Consider the following 14,479-nt stretch of genomic DNA (forward strand, 5'->3'; position numbering starts at 1 on the left):
ATATATATATATATATATATATAGTCTTTGTATGGATATAGCGTAGGAGATAAATGTTGAAGTTGAATACAAAGATAATATTCTTTCATTATATTCATATGCAAGGGACAAAGTCTCTACAATCAAATATAAATTCAAACTAAAAAACAAAGATAAAATTCTATAAGTTAAAAGTTATGTATTCGTATCTTGTAAACTATCTTATCTTGAAAATACACATTTAATTCACTATAAATTCAATTGTGTAATTAGTGAAGAGCATAAATTCTATATGGTATTAGTGTAACGACCCCGGAAATTTAAAATAAAATATGTGTATTAAAAATGTCAAATGCGGAAGTGAAGTCAAAATTTCGATTAACATCCCTTACACTAAAACCAAAAACGTGCTCAAAATATAAAAGATCAAACTAACTAAAAGAGAAACTCGAAAGTAAAAGCTATAAATATGATTATGGAGTCTTTAGGCGTCCCCTTCGTCGTCTTCCTGCGAAACGGGCTCGGGAACAAAGTCTTCCTGATCTGAAATGATTAAATAAGGAATGAGCTACACTATCCCAGTAAAGAAATCATGATATCTCACCGTCACGGAGGTAAAGGTGGGTAGAAAACACAAAAAGACCAATGGAGCATAATTTACAACAAATCCTTTTATCAATAATAAAACTTTTACCATCCACTTACTTCGGTGAAATTCATAAAACAATATACGAAAGTAATAACATTATCATCATCATGAAATCATATAAACTGTATAACATAATACTTATCATGCCTTTTGTAATTCAATCATTACACAACATATTTTTCCTCTTTTACTAGCCTACTAGTATCCATGGGGATCCATAGGGGTCCCGCTACCCGTGAACCTTTAACATTTACAACCTGATTCCAGGGCCGTCCCCATACCCCGTCCGGTATGGGCGCCAAAACTATAAACCTCAATACCCCGTCCGGTATGAGGGTGAAACAGGTCGTCTCCATACCCCGTCTGGTATGGGCGCCAAAACATATAAGGTCTTCATACTCCGTCCGGTATGAGAGACCACAATCCCGGTAGGGTTCCCTACGGACCCGGTCCGTCCACCATCTCCCAGGATATCTAGTCAGACTGATCACATTATACAATTATCAATTTACATAACCTTTCATTCCCCTTTTCCTCAGTCAGCATCATCAATTCACACACAAACAAGCAAAACAGTAATTTATGCCAAACAAGACAACATACAGCATCGGTTACTCAGTCATTCAACCCATAATCAATAAAACAGTAAAATATGCACATGAAAGTATGAAATGAAAACATCAGACCTCATACTGCATTTAAAACTGTAAAATATGCCAAATAACAGTTAACCGACAAACACACTAGACTCGGGCTCCATTAGCGACCTTAAGCAATTTCACACATTCGTTGATTCAAGAAATACCGTTTTATCATTATTGAACTTTAATACCGTGATAGGAAATAGGGTGAGGGGTCCTTACTCGTTTCGGGGTCCGAACACGGCTTCACAGTGCGCCTACAGGCTGTCCCTAATTTTCCCTAAATTTTTTTTGGGGAACTAAAACGCACTACTGGTACCTGCACGTGTTCCAAAAAATCCCAAATTAGACCCAGGGCCCCTTTCGGCCAATATTCACCTCGGGTTGGCTGTTTTCGGCCGTTTCCGGCCGAATTCGGCCACACTTACATCGGTCACTGTGATAAAACAACCCTAGGGCCCTCGGGGGGCCAAAAAATTACGAAAAATCGAAACTTACCGGCGGCGGTGCTCTCAGGTGCGGCGGCTCTCCGGCGAGGTTCGTGTTTTGGTGACTCGGCTCCGATCAACCTGTAGAGAAAAGAATGGTGATCACGGTGATATAAAAATTGCATCAAACGGAGGCCGGGAAGGGCCTCATCGGAGGCAAAAATCGAGGAGAGGCACGGCGGTGTCGCTGGGTTTTGGCCGTGTTTTTCGACCGTTTGGCCGGGATTTTGGCTCCGATTTGGCCACAGGGGAACTCAGCGTGGAAAAACGAGTCGGGGGTATGAAATTTACCTCGATCGGCGGTCGAAAATCTCCCCGGTGCGGCGGCCGGCTCCTCCGGCGTCTGGTTCGTCTTCTCCGGCGAGGGCAGGCGGCTAGGGTTTTTGTGGTCAGGTGTGGGGATTCTATTTATACCCTTTTGCCTTTTGATCTCAGCCGTCCTTTTTGATTAAATCTGGGCCGTCCGTTTTTGATTGAATCTGGGCCGTCCGTGCGCATGCATCTGGGCCGTCCGTGCGCATGCATCTGGGCCGTCCGTGCGATTGCATCTGGGCCGTCCGTGCGCACTCTTGATCTGGGCCGTCCGTGCGCGCGGGGACGCATCTGGGTCGTCCGATCCGCGCGCACGCGGATCACCCACGTGGCCCGTTCCCTCGACGTGGTCTTGCCACGCGGCAGGTCCTGGTTGGCCAGGGCTGCTGACTGGGCCGCTGACGTGGCACTCTCTTTTTTTAAAAAAAATTAAACTAAATAAAATTAATACTAACAAAAAAATGCCCAAATTGTTTGGGCGTTACAATTAGAGTTTTACGTAACTTAAGAAAGTTTTTTGTTTCTTCAATCCAACCGTCATTTATCTCGATATTTCTTAACCTCCTCACAAAATGAATACTTTTTCTTAAACTTGAAGTTCTCTTTCAGTAACATCTTTTTAAAGATACAAATCATATGTCAAAGAAACTTCTACATACAACTACAAGATCATGAATTGTGTCCTATAATAAAATTACTAAATAAATCTTTTTGTTCTACAATTATAATATACTTTTTACCTCATTTGGTCGTCCACACATCTCTTTATCAATAATCTTAATTACCATATTTTCCTTAGTCATGATGACTACACACGTTTTGAACTATTTTCATACTCATATTCTCAAGAGTAAAATTTTAGAATGCTATGTAAATTTTAAACTTCATATATTGATATACTGCATGTAATGAACGAAAAATCCTATAATTTTGAAACCTAAAAAAAAGATAATAAAAAAGATTATAGAAAATGTATGAGTTAAAAATGAAAAAAAAAACATACTTATATATATATATATAAGATATCTATTAATTAATGTATAGTGATTACACTGGATAATTTTCTTTTAAGGGATATAAAAGAGGAAATTGTATACAAAACCTAGACAAAAAAGATAAATTATGCACAGATCAGCAAAAAAGAAGGGTGGCATGAGCCAATCGGAGATTGAGATCTGTAACAACTACGCCAAAGGTTGTTGTGTAGGTAAGAAGGACCCAGATTTCGCCACGCGGACTGACATGGCAATAGGAATGGTACCAGATGCAAAACTCACCAATGGATAGCCCAGATTCTACCATTACGATCAACAACTCTGATCGTTCCTTCTCCACCTTAAAAAGGGAGGTCGGGCTACAAGAGAAGGGGAAGAGAGGAAAAAGGAAAATTGATGACTACTGCCCTGATTGGATGACTTGCATGAGGGTTCATTAATATTGAGTACGGTCAGATATGTGCAAGATTCATTAATGTTCAAATTTAACCATATTTGGATGATAGTCTATTAATATCTAATAGTGACAGCTGTTTTTATTTGGATTGACATGATGATATGATTGTACATTTGAGCAAATTTTTTATTTTATTCATACTTTATTGTATATAGTAATAAATAAAAAATTAAAAATATATATAATATTAAATATAGAGATATAAAAGTATATATAATTAAATATATACATATATATATAATTAAAGATATATATACAATTAAATATATTATATACGTATATAATTAAAATATTATATACATGTATAATATATAAGTAAAAACATAAAATACACATATATGATAAAATATATATATATGCATCTAAATATATCATATACATATATTTATATATAATTAAATATATAAATACATATATACATATATAAATTTATGTATACATGTAATAAAATATATATAAATATATAGATAATTAAATACATAAATATATGTATACATAAAATGGATATAATTAAGTATAGTATATACATATATATATAATTTAAAAATACGAATATATTAATTTAATTGAATATATAAATACATGTTTATATATAAAATATATATAATTAATAATATATATATATATATACAATATTTTGAAAAGAATAAGAATATAAGAAGAACTTTAGGGCATAAGAAATTAAAGAGAAAGGTAATGTTGTAAATAATAAAAAATATTAAGGGTATAAAGGGAAAAAAATTATTAAACCATCATAAAACTACCTAATCATTGGTTTCAAAAAATGAAGAAAATCATAGTTTTGATAACCATGACTCAACCACCAAAAAATTATATCATGTGTTTGAAAATGTAAACAAACAGAAAAAATTATGAAAAAACTATACCATCATTATTGAATTATCATCTAAACAATGTCATACGGGAATAATATAGGGGAAGGTTTTCGTGCAAGATCGCAAGCAGGAGCTGCTAGTAAGAAGTTATTGAGTTGAATAAAGGAAATAGACGTTGGTTAGGTTAAAACCGTTGCTAGGAGCAAAGGTAAGTTTAATTTGCTCTTCACAGCTGGAGTAGAAATTATATTCTAAATTCTTGTGGAAAATATGAGAGAAATATTAGGACTATTCTGGAAAACTTTGGGAAAAGGATGTGCCTTGTGGAAATCAGATTGAAATGGGAGAATAGATAAGAGAATGGAGGAATTTTGGAAGAATCTGAATATGAAAAATGACCAGGTGAATTACAGGATATAATAAGTGAAAATAATGCTAGAAATACATAAAGAACAATTAAAGAAATTTGCATCTGCATATTTGGTGATAATGTGTACATGTTTATTGTATTCTCACACATTCATATTTTATGATGCGGTGTTTAGATGATGTAAGGATTCCAGTACTATTGGCCCAGTGGTACAGAAGAAACCTAAATCGGCATGCTTGTTGATAATGTTTACATGTTTATTGTACATTCACATGTTCGTATTATATAATGTTGTGTTTTAAATGCTGTGGAGATTTCAGTACTGTTGGCCCAGTGACTGGATCGAGGGGTTAATGCCCTAAAGGTCGTTGTTGGCATTAGAAGATGTCGTTAAATTGTGCATAAACACTGACCGAAATATTGGGTTAAAAGATTGATGTTTCGGAGATCGTTGTTAGCATCGGAAGATATCGTTAAATTATGTATAAATACTGGACCAATTATTGGGTCGAGAGATTGATGCCCCGAGTGTGTGTTTTGGCATTGAGATGTTGTTGGGAATGGTCTGAATATACATATATATTGGTGTTACTATTTTGTGATGCAGAGAAGAAAAATGAATTGAGCTATGTGGTGGGAGTACATGTGGTTGAATGCAGTGGGTGATTTATGTAATACCCAAATTAATTTTAATATATATATAATTTTTTAATTTTTTAATTTTAACTTAACGTAAAAATAAATAAAATTAGGTGAAAGATGAAATTGAAAATAATTTTGAAAAAATGGTGAAAATTTGGATTTTGGAGGTATTATTGAAAGAAAAATAAAAAATTGGGAGTCAAAACGTAATTTAAAAAAGTTGTCCCATGTAAGATGCCTAGTCAGCAGCTCCGACGAACCAGAACACGCCGCGTGGCAAGGGACATTGATGCGGTACCACGCGGGAGGCCACGCAGGCGATCCACATGCCTGCAATCGGACGGCTCAGATCTGCTCCTACGTGCACGGACGGCTCGGATGTGTTCCCTCCCCAGAAGTGATCAGACGGTCAGATTTAAACGTGAACAACGGTCCAGATCCACTTCCTATTTAATCGCGATCGGACGGTCCATATCAATAGCGATAGATATAAATAACTCTCTTCACACCAAACCCTAATCCTAGCCATCAGACACCCTTACCAGAAAAGAAGACCTAGCCGCCAGAAAGGGAAGTCGCCGCCCCATGCTGCCGCACTGGAGCCACTTTCGACTGCCAAAAGAGGTAAAAAAAAAATTTATTTGCTCGGAATTCAATTTTGAACATCCCCATGGCCAAATCAGAACAAAAAGACAGGTGAATTAGCCAAAACCCGCGGACAAAGGCCAGCGGAACCGCCACGAAAAATTGCAAAAATTGCCTTTGATGAGGCCCTTCCCAATTCCTGTTCTGCGCAATTCTTCCACCATTGTAATCACCATTTCCTTCTCTACAGATTGACCAAAGCAAAACACCCAACCGCAAAGATAAGCCAGCGGAGCCACCGTACCGGAGAACCCTGACGCCGGTGAGTTTCGATTTTTTATTTTTTTGGGCCAACCGAGGTCTCTTATGTGTTTTCTCACAGAGATTGATGCAAAACTGGCTGAATTTAGCCAAAAATGGCCAAAAACAGCCGACCCGAGGTAAATTGCCGCCGCGGGCGGTGGGACTGTCACTGGAGCATGGCGAAGCTGCTGTACCAAAATTTTGAAATTGGCCAAAAAGGGGTCTTGATAATGATTTTGGATGTTTTTGAGATATTTGCAGATACTTATAGCACGTTTTAATCTCCAAAGAAAAATTCAGGGAACTCGAGGACCACTAGTAGGCGCAGTCAAGAAACTCAACATTTCGGGCATCAATTTGAGTAAGAATCCCTCACCCTATTCTCTGTTATAGAATTAAAGTCAAATTAATAATAATACAGTATTTTGTGCAATTTAGAAAATATCCATAATTAATTACAGGTTACTAATGGAACCAGAACTGAAAATTATTTACTGTTGATTGATTTTAAAGTTTGAATGTATGATGATATCTGATTGATTAATTTTATAGTTTTGAATGCATGTATTATTTATTTTATGTGATTATGATTGAATTGAAAAACTAGATATTAAAGGTAAACGGGAAACTGTGTGATTAAGTGAATGATGAAACGGCAGCCTTACTGGATATCCTGAGAGATGGTGGACGGACCAGATGCATGGAAAACCCTACCATGAACGTTGTCTCATATCGAACGGGGTATTGAGACTTGATAATTTAGCACTCATACCAAACAGGGTTTGAGAACGACCCGTTTCACCCTTATACCGGATAGGATATTGAGATTTAGTTATTTGGTGCTCAAACCGAACGGGGTATATGGACAGTCCGTTAATTGAAAATGTTAAAGGAAATGGTTCACGCATTGTATGGACATCCTTATGAACCTCCATGAATACCAGTAGGCTGATAAAAGAGAAAACTGTTGTTTCAACCAATTGCATATGAAATCAAGATATGTGTTATGTTATTGTCTCTAGAAGTTGTTTTGTAAATCTCGTTACGGTAAGTAAACGGTAAATGATTTGATTTATTATAAACGATTTTGTTAAATTAAGAGTTCTATTTGTTATTTTTATTATTTCTACCGACCTTCATTTTTGTGTCAGTGAGTAGCGTGATATTCTTGGTAGACTAGTGTAGTTCATTCCTTTGTTAACCATTTCAGATCAAGAGGACCAGGATCCAGAGCCTGATCCACAAGAGAGTTGCGAGTAGGATGCCAATTTTATTTATTTTCTGGTTATTTCTTTAATTTCTCATATTTCTCTCAAAATGGTCATTCCCGTAGTCCTACTTGGTACGTTAAGTCATTGTGTAAGGAATGTAAATCCTAACTATTTATTTCGCCTTTGCACTAAATTTATAATTTATTTTCTTTACAATTTTTGGGGTTGTTATAGTTTGTTTCAAAGTCAAGTTCCTCAGAACCATTCCTTACACAAAGTTCTTAGGAAACACTAAAAATAATAAATTATTACTCAATTATTTCTTGTGAAATGTAGATATAGATATATGAGAAGAGGAAGACTCCCACTAAACCGAGCAACCCGGGAGGGTTCGCTTTCAAGAGGATATTAATCGATTATTTGATATGCTGGAGAAACTCATCACTGCTCAACAAACCCATAAGGAAAGGAGGGAGCTACCTAACCCTTCATCGCTGCCACAGGTTGAGCCACCCTTGCAACGAGAGGATTCCGAACCACCCTGGTACGACCCTGCTCTTCCACAGTACCACCTGACACCACCACAGTATGATCCGGTGCCCCAGCCACAGTACCACCCAGCCCACCACAGTATGGTCCGGTGCCCCAACCGCATCACCTGGCACCACTACATTACAATCTGGTGCCCCCACCGTATCATCAAGTACTACTGCAGGGCATCCAGTCCATCCTCAACATAATTTAGTCCCTCTTCCACGGGACTCAGTTCCTCCCATGATAGACTTAAGCTACATTGAGAGGTATAAAAGACTAAACTCATATACTTTTGGAGGGGGATCTTCTTTTGAAGAGGCAGAGTACTGGTTAACTGAGATAGAAAAGGCCTTCACAACTCTTAGGGTGACTCCCGAACAGAGAGTCATACTCGCCACCTACATGCTGGTGGGAGAGGCAGGCCGCTGGTGCGGAATAATTTTTGGCGGCCTTCAATGCAGAGTATCTTCCAGAACATCTCCGACATCTGAAGAAAATAGAGTTTACATATCTGGTCCAAGGTGACATGACCATATCAAAATATGCTCAGAAATTCTTAGAGTTGGGCAAGTATTCCCCCGAAAGTATGATGGATGAAGGCAGGAAGGCGAGAAGGTGTGAATGGGGTCTCTATCCTTAGATCAGACAACAGTTGTACATGTTCGAACTCAGTACTTACTCAGCTGTTCTGGCCAAGGCACAATTAGTGGAGAGGAACCTCCGCATTTTTCCTCCAGCAGTAGGGAACCTCAGGCCCTTGGCTCTACACAGCAGACTAGCACCTACTGCACCTGTTCAACATAATAAGAGACCCAGACCGATGACTCAGGCTCCCCATCAAGTTCTAGCAATAGAACGTGGTAAGACCTATCAGCACTGTGACAATGATCATGGAGACCGACTCTGCTATCGCCTCAATAATACCTGCCGCATATGTGGTAGCGTCCAACATTATGCAAGAGAGTGTCTCAGGAACCAGAACTAGGTCAGATCTCCTATTTAGGACAGGGCTTACAACCTCACTCAGCAGGATATAGAAGCAAACCCAGATGTGGTACATGGTACGTACACTATCTGTAACCACCTTGCTCATATTTTGATTGATACAGGTGCATCGCATTCATTTGTTTCACATGTTTTTGCATCAAAATTAAATGTATTATCTGAAAAATTTAATTATGTGTTGTTTGTGTCTACTCCTGGGAGTAGGACACTACTGGAGGAGGTCATATACAGAGTCTGTGTCATAGATATAACAAATAAAAAATTGAGTGTAAACCTAATAGAAATTGACACGGGGGACTTCGATATAATTTTAGTTATGAACTAGCTAACGGCATATTATGCCACCGTAGATTGTTTTCACAAGAAAGTTGTATTCAACCCTCCTAATGAGGAGTCATTTATAAATTAATAAAATTCTTTAACATTTTTTCCCTATGGTAAATTCTCTTATTATCAAATACTTTAACCCGGCTGTTTTCTCTAGCTAGGCAAACTCAAAAAAGAAATTTGTATTTAAGAGATTCTGGTAGTCTGAGACTTTTCAGATGTGTTCCCAAATGAACTAGTTGGACTGCCAATAGACAGAGAAGTCGAATTCACCATAAACATTTAGCCAGGCACCCAACCTATTTTGGTTGCTCCTTACCGCATGAGTCATGTTGAGATGGAGAAACTGAGAAAACAGATTACTAAATTGCAGGACAGTGGATTCATCCGACATAGTGTGTTCTCTTGGGGTGCTGGAGTCACATTTATAAAAAAGAGAGATAGGACGTTGAGGTTATGTATTGACTACAGAGGTCTGAACAGGGTCACGATAAAAAACAAGTACCTCATCCCTAAGATCGATGACCTTTTTGATCAGTTGCAGGGTGCCCAAGTCTTCTCCAAGATAGACCTGCGTTCAGGTTACCATCAGGTAAAGATCAGAGCAGAAGACATTCCCAAAATAGCCTTTCAAACCAGGTACAGACACTATGAGTTCCTAGTCATGCCATTTGGGTTAACCAACGCACCAGCCATCTTCATGGACTTGATGAACAGGATTTTCTGACAATTCCTAGATCAGTTCATCATTGTGTTCATTGATGATATCTTGGTCTATTAAAAAAACTAAGAGGAACACGCTCACCATCTGACTCAGGTTTTACATGTTTTTAAAGAGAAGAAACTGTATGCAAAGTTGAGTAAGTGTAGGTTCTGACTTGAGCAGACTATCTTCCTGGGGCACATCATATCAGAGGAATGAGTGTTAGTGAACCCTGAAAAAGTTGAAGCAGTGTTCGGCTGGGAAAAATTGACATCAGTTAAGGAGATTCGTAGCTTTCTGGGGATAGCAGGTTATTACTGCAGGTTTGAAGAAGGGTTTTTTAGCATAACTACTCCTTTGACTCGGCTCACAAAGAAGAATGTCAAGTTTGAGCGGAACAAAGACTGTGAAAGAAGTTTTTTAGAATTAAAGAAACGATTTACTACTGCACCTGCGTTAGCCTTGCCGAGCGGATCAGATGGATATACAGTTTATAGTGATGCCTCCTACCTAGGATTGGGTTGTGTTTTGATGCAGCATGAGAAGATCATAGCCTATGGATCCAACCAATTGAAGAGTCATAAGAAAAATTACCACACCCATGACTTAGTACTTGCCACAATTATCCACACCTTGAAGACTTGGAGTCATTACTTGTATGGAGAGACCTTTCAGTTCTATACTGATAATAAGAGTTTAAAGTACATATTCACTCAAAAGGATCTCAATGTGCGTCAAAGAAGGTTGATAGAACTCCTAAAGGACTATGATTGCAGCATTTTATATCACCCAAGTAAGGGTAACGTGGCAGCCGACACACTCAGCATGAAAAGTGCAGGTATATTAGCTCATTTGATGGTTTTAGAATGCAGGGTAATATGGGCCGCACAACAGTTACGACTTCAAGACCTGAAGAGATTCACATATTTGGCTCACCTGACTGTTCAATCTAAGTTGATCCAAAGAATAAAAGAAGCTTAGTATGTCGATTCCACCTTAGCAGCCCTCAAGAAAGATGCAGAATAAGGAGTTAATTCAGACTTTCGAGTCCTTACCGATGGATTGCTAGATTTCAGGACAGGGTGTGTGTTTCAGGTGACAGTGAGTTGAAAAGGAACATCATGACAGAGGCCCATAGCTTAAAGTTTGTCATGCATCCCGGAAGCACCAAGATGTATCAAAGTATGCGATCTTGATTTTGGTAGAATGGGATGAAAAGAGATGTGGCTGACTTTATTTCTAAGTGTTTGGTATATTAGCAGGTCAAGACAGAGCATCAATGCCCAGGTGGGCTACTTCAGCCATTATCAACTCTAGAGTGGAAGTGGGAATATATCACCATAAATTTTGTGACAGGATTGCCTAGGGCACGCTCAGGACATGATGCCATCTGGGTAATTGTTGACTAGCTTACCAAATCTTCCTACTTTTTGGCCATCAGGATATCCGACTCGTTGGATAAGTTAGTAGAAATGTATATCCACGAGATAGTCAGATTACATGAAGTGCTAGTGACAGTAGTGTCTAATAGGGACCCCAGGTTCACTCCTCGGTTCTGGTCTAGTTTCAGCAAGCCATGGGAACGAAATTGTTCATTAATACTGCATTCCACCCTCATACCGATGGACAGTCAGAAAGGACAATCTGCACACTCGATGATATACTCCGAGCTTGTGTTCTTGACTTCCGGGGATATTAAAATGACCATCTACCCCTGATAGAGTTCGTCTACAATAATAGCTACTAAATAAGTATTGACATGGCTCCGTACGAGACATTGTATGGCCGCTCATACAGATCGTCGATATGTTGAGAAGAAGTGAGTGATAGAAAACTGTTCGGCCCAGATTGTAGCGCTCGGACCGAGAAGGAAAAAAAAAAAAGGCCATGTCGGCAGCCACGTCAGCAGGCCCGGTCAGCAGTCCCGGCCAACCGGGGTCTGCCACGTGGCAAGACCATGTCGCTCCGAAAAGGGACCACGTTGGCAATCCGCGTGGGTGCGATCGGACGGCCCAGATCAATCGCGCGATCGGACGGCCCAGATGCAATCGCACGGACGGCCCAGATTCAATCAAAAACGAACGGCCCAGATTAAAACGAAATGGACGGCTGAGATCAAAAGGCAATGGGTTATAAATAGAACCCCCACACCAGACCACAAACCCTAGCCGCCTGCCGCTCGCCGGAGAAGACGAACCAGAGGCCGACCGCCGCCACCCGCCGCCGCACCGGGGAAATTTTCGACCGCCAATCGAGGTAAATTTCATACTCCCGACTCGTTTTTCCACGCTGATTTCTCCTGTGGCCAAATCGAAGCCAAAATCCTGGCTAAACGGCCGGAATACGCGGCCGAAGACCAGCGGCGCCGCCGCGCCCCCTCTCGGTTTTTGCCTCCGACGAGGCCCTTCCCGGCCTCCGTTTGATGCAATTTTTATATCACCGTGATCACCATTCTTTTCTCTACAGGTTGACCAGAGCCGAATCACCAAACCCCGAATCTCGCCGGAGAGCCGCCGTACCCGAGAGGGCCGCCGCCAGTAAGCTCCGCTTCTCCGTGATTTTTTGGCCCCCCGAGGGCCCTAGGGTTGTTTTCTCGCAGGGACCGATGCGAGTGTGGCCGAATTCGGCCGGAAACGGCCGAAAACAGCCAACCCGAGGCGAATCGCCGTTGCAAGCGGCGGCGCCGTCGCCGGAGCACGGCGGAGCCGCCGTGCCGGAGTTGCGATATTGGCCAAAAAGGGGCCCTAAGCCTAATTTGAGATTTTTTGGAACACGTGCAGGTACCGTTAGTGTGTTTCAGTTCCCCGGAAAAAATTCAGGAAAAATTAGGGACGGCCTGTAGGCGCACTGTGAATCGTATTCGGATCCCGAAAACAAGTAAGGACCCCTCACCCTATTTCCTATCACGGTATTAAAGTTCAAAATGATAAAACGGTATTTCTTGAATTAACGAATGTGTGAAATTACTTAAGGTTGCTAATGGAGCCCATGTCTAGTGTGATTGATGATTTACTGTTATTTGGCCGGTTTTACAGCTTTAAATGCAGTATGAGGTTTGATGTGTTTACTTTATAGTTTCGTGTGCATATATTACGTTTTTATTGGTTATGGGTTGAATGACTGAAAAACTGATACCGTATGTTGTCTGTTTGGCATGAATTACGATTTGCTTGTTTAAAATGTGAATTGATAATGCTTACTGAGGAAGAGGAAAATGAAAGATTGTGTAGACTGATAATTGTATGATGGGGTCAGCCTGACTAGATATCCTGGGAGATGGTGGACGGACCGGGTCCATAAGGAACCCTACCGGGATTGTGGTCTCAAATGCCGGACGGGGTATGGAGATCTTATGTGTTTTGGCGCCCATACCGGACGGGGTATGGGGACGGCCCGTTTCACCCTCATACCGGACGGGGTATTGAGGTTTATGGTTTTGGCGCCCATACCGGACGGGGTATGGGGACGGCCCGTTTCACCCTCATACCGAACGGGGTATTGAGGTTTATGGTTTTGGCGCCCATACCGGACGGGGTATGGGGACGGCCCTGGAAACTGATTATGAATGTTAAAGGTTAACGGGTAGCGGGACCCCTATAGACCCCCATGGATACTAGTAGGCTGGTAAATGAGAAAAGGATATGTTGTATAATGATTGAATTACAAAAGGCGTGATAAGTGCTATGTTTTACAGCTTATATTATTCCATGATTGTGATAATGTTATTGTTTTTCTTATATTGTTTCAAGAATTCCACCGAGGTAAGTGGATGGTAAAGGTTTTATTATAAATAAAAGGATTTGTTGTAAATCATGCTCCATTGGTCTTTTGTGTTTTTCTACCCACCTTTACCTCCGTGACGGTGAGATATCGTGATGTTCTTAATGGGCTAGTGTAGCTCACTCCTTTTTTAACCATTTCAGATCAGGAAGACATGGTTCCCGAGCCCGTTCCGCAGGAGGACGACGAAGGGGATGCCTAGAGACTCTGTAGTCATACTCATAGTTTTATCTTCGAGTTTCTCTTTTAGTTAGTTTAATCTTTTATATTTTAAGTACGTTTTTGGTTTTCGTGTAAGGGATGTTAACTGAAATTTTGATCTCGATTCCGCATTTTATGTGTTTAAATACTCACTCCATTTTAACATTTCCGGGGCTGTTACAGTTGGTATCAGAGCCGCGTTTCCTCGGACCCATCCCTTACACTAATGTGCCTTAGAGAAATACTCACCGATATATTGTTACTCAATCATTCCTTGTGAATGCAGGTACACAGGAATGAGGAGAGGAAGGCCCCCACTAAACCGAGCGGCCCCAGATAATTTAATTCGGGAGGATTTAGATAGACTATTCGAGATGGTGGAGGCTCTCGCAGCTGCCCAGCGAAGGCAAGAGGAGAGAAGGGAGTTACCGGGACCTCCTCCGCTAGCGCAGGTTGAGCCC

Source organism: Carica papaya, chromosome 2 (genome assembly GCF_054855325.1).
Source record: "Carica papaya isolate Zhongbai chromosome 2, ASM5485532v1, whole genome shotgun sequence".
NCBI classification, from domain to species: domain Eukaryota; kingdom Viridiplantae; phylum Streptophyta; class Magnoliopsida; order Brassicales; family Caricaceae; genus Carica; species Carica papaya.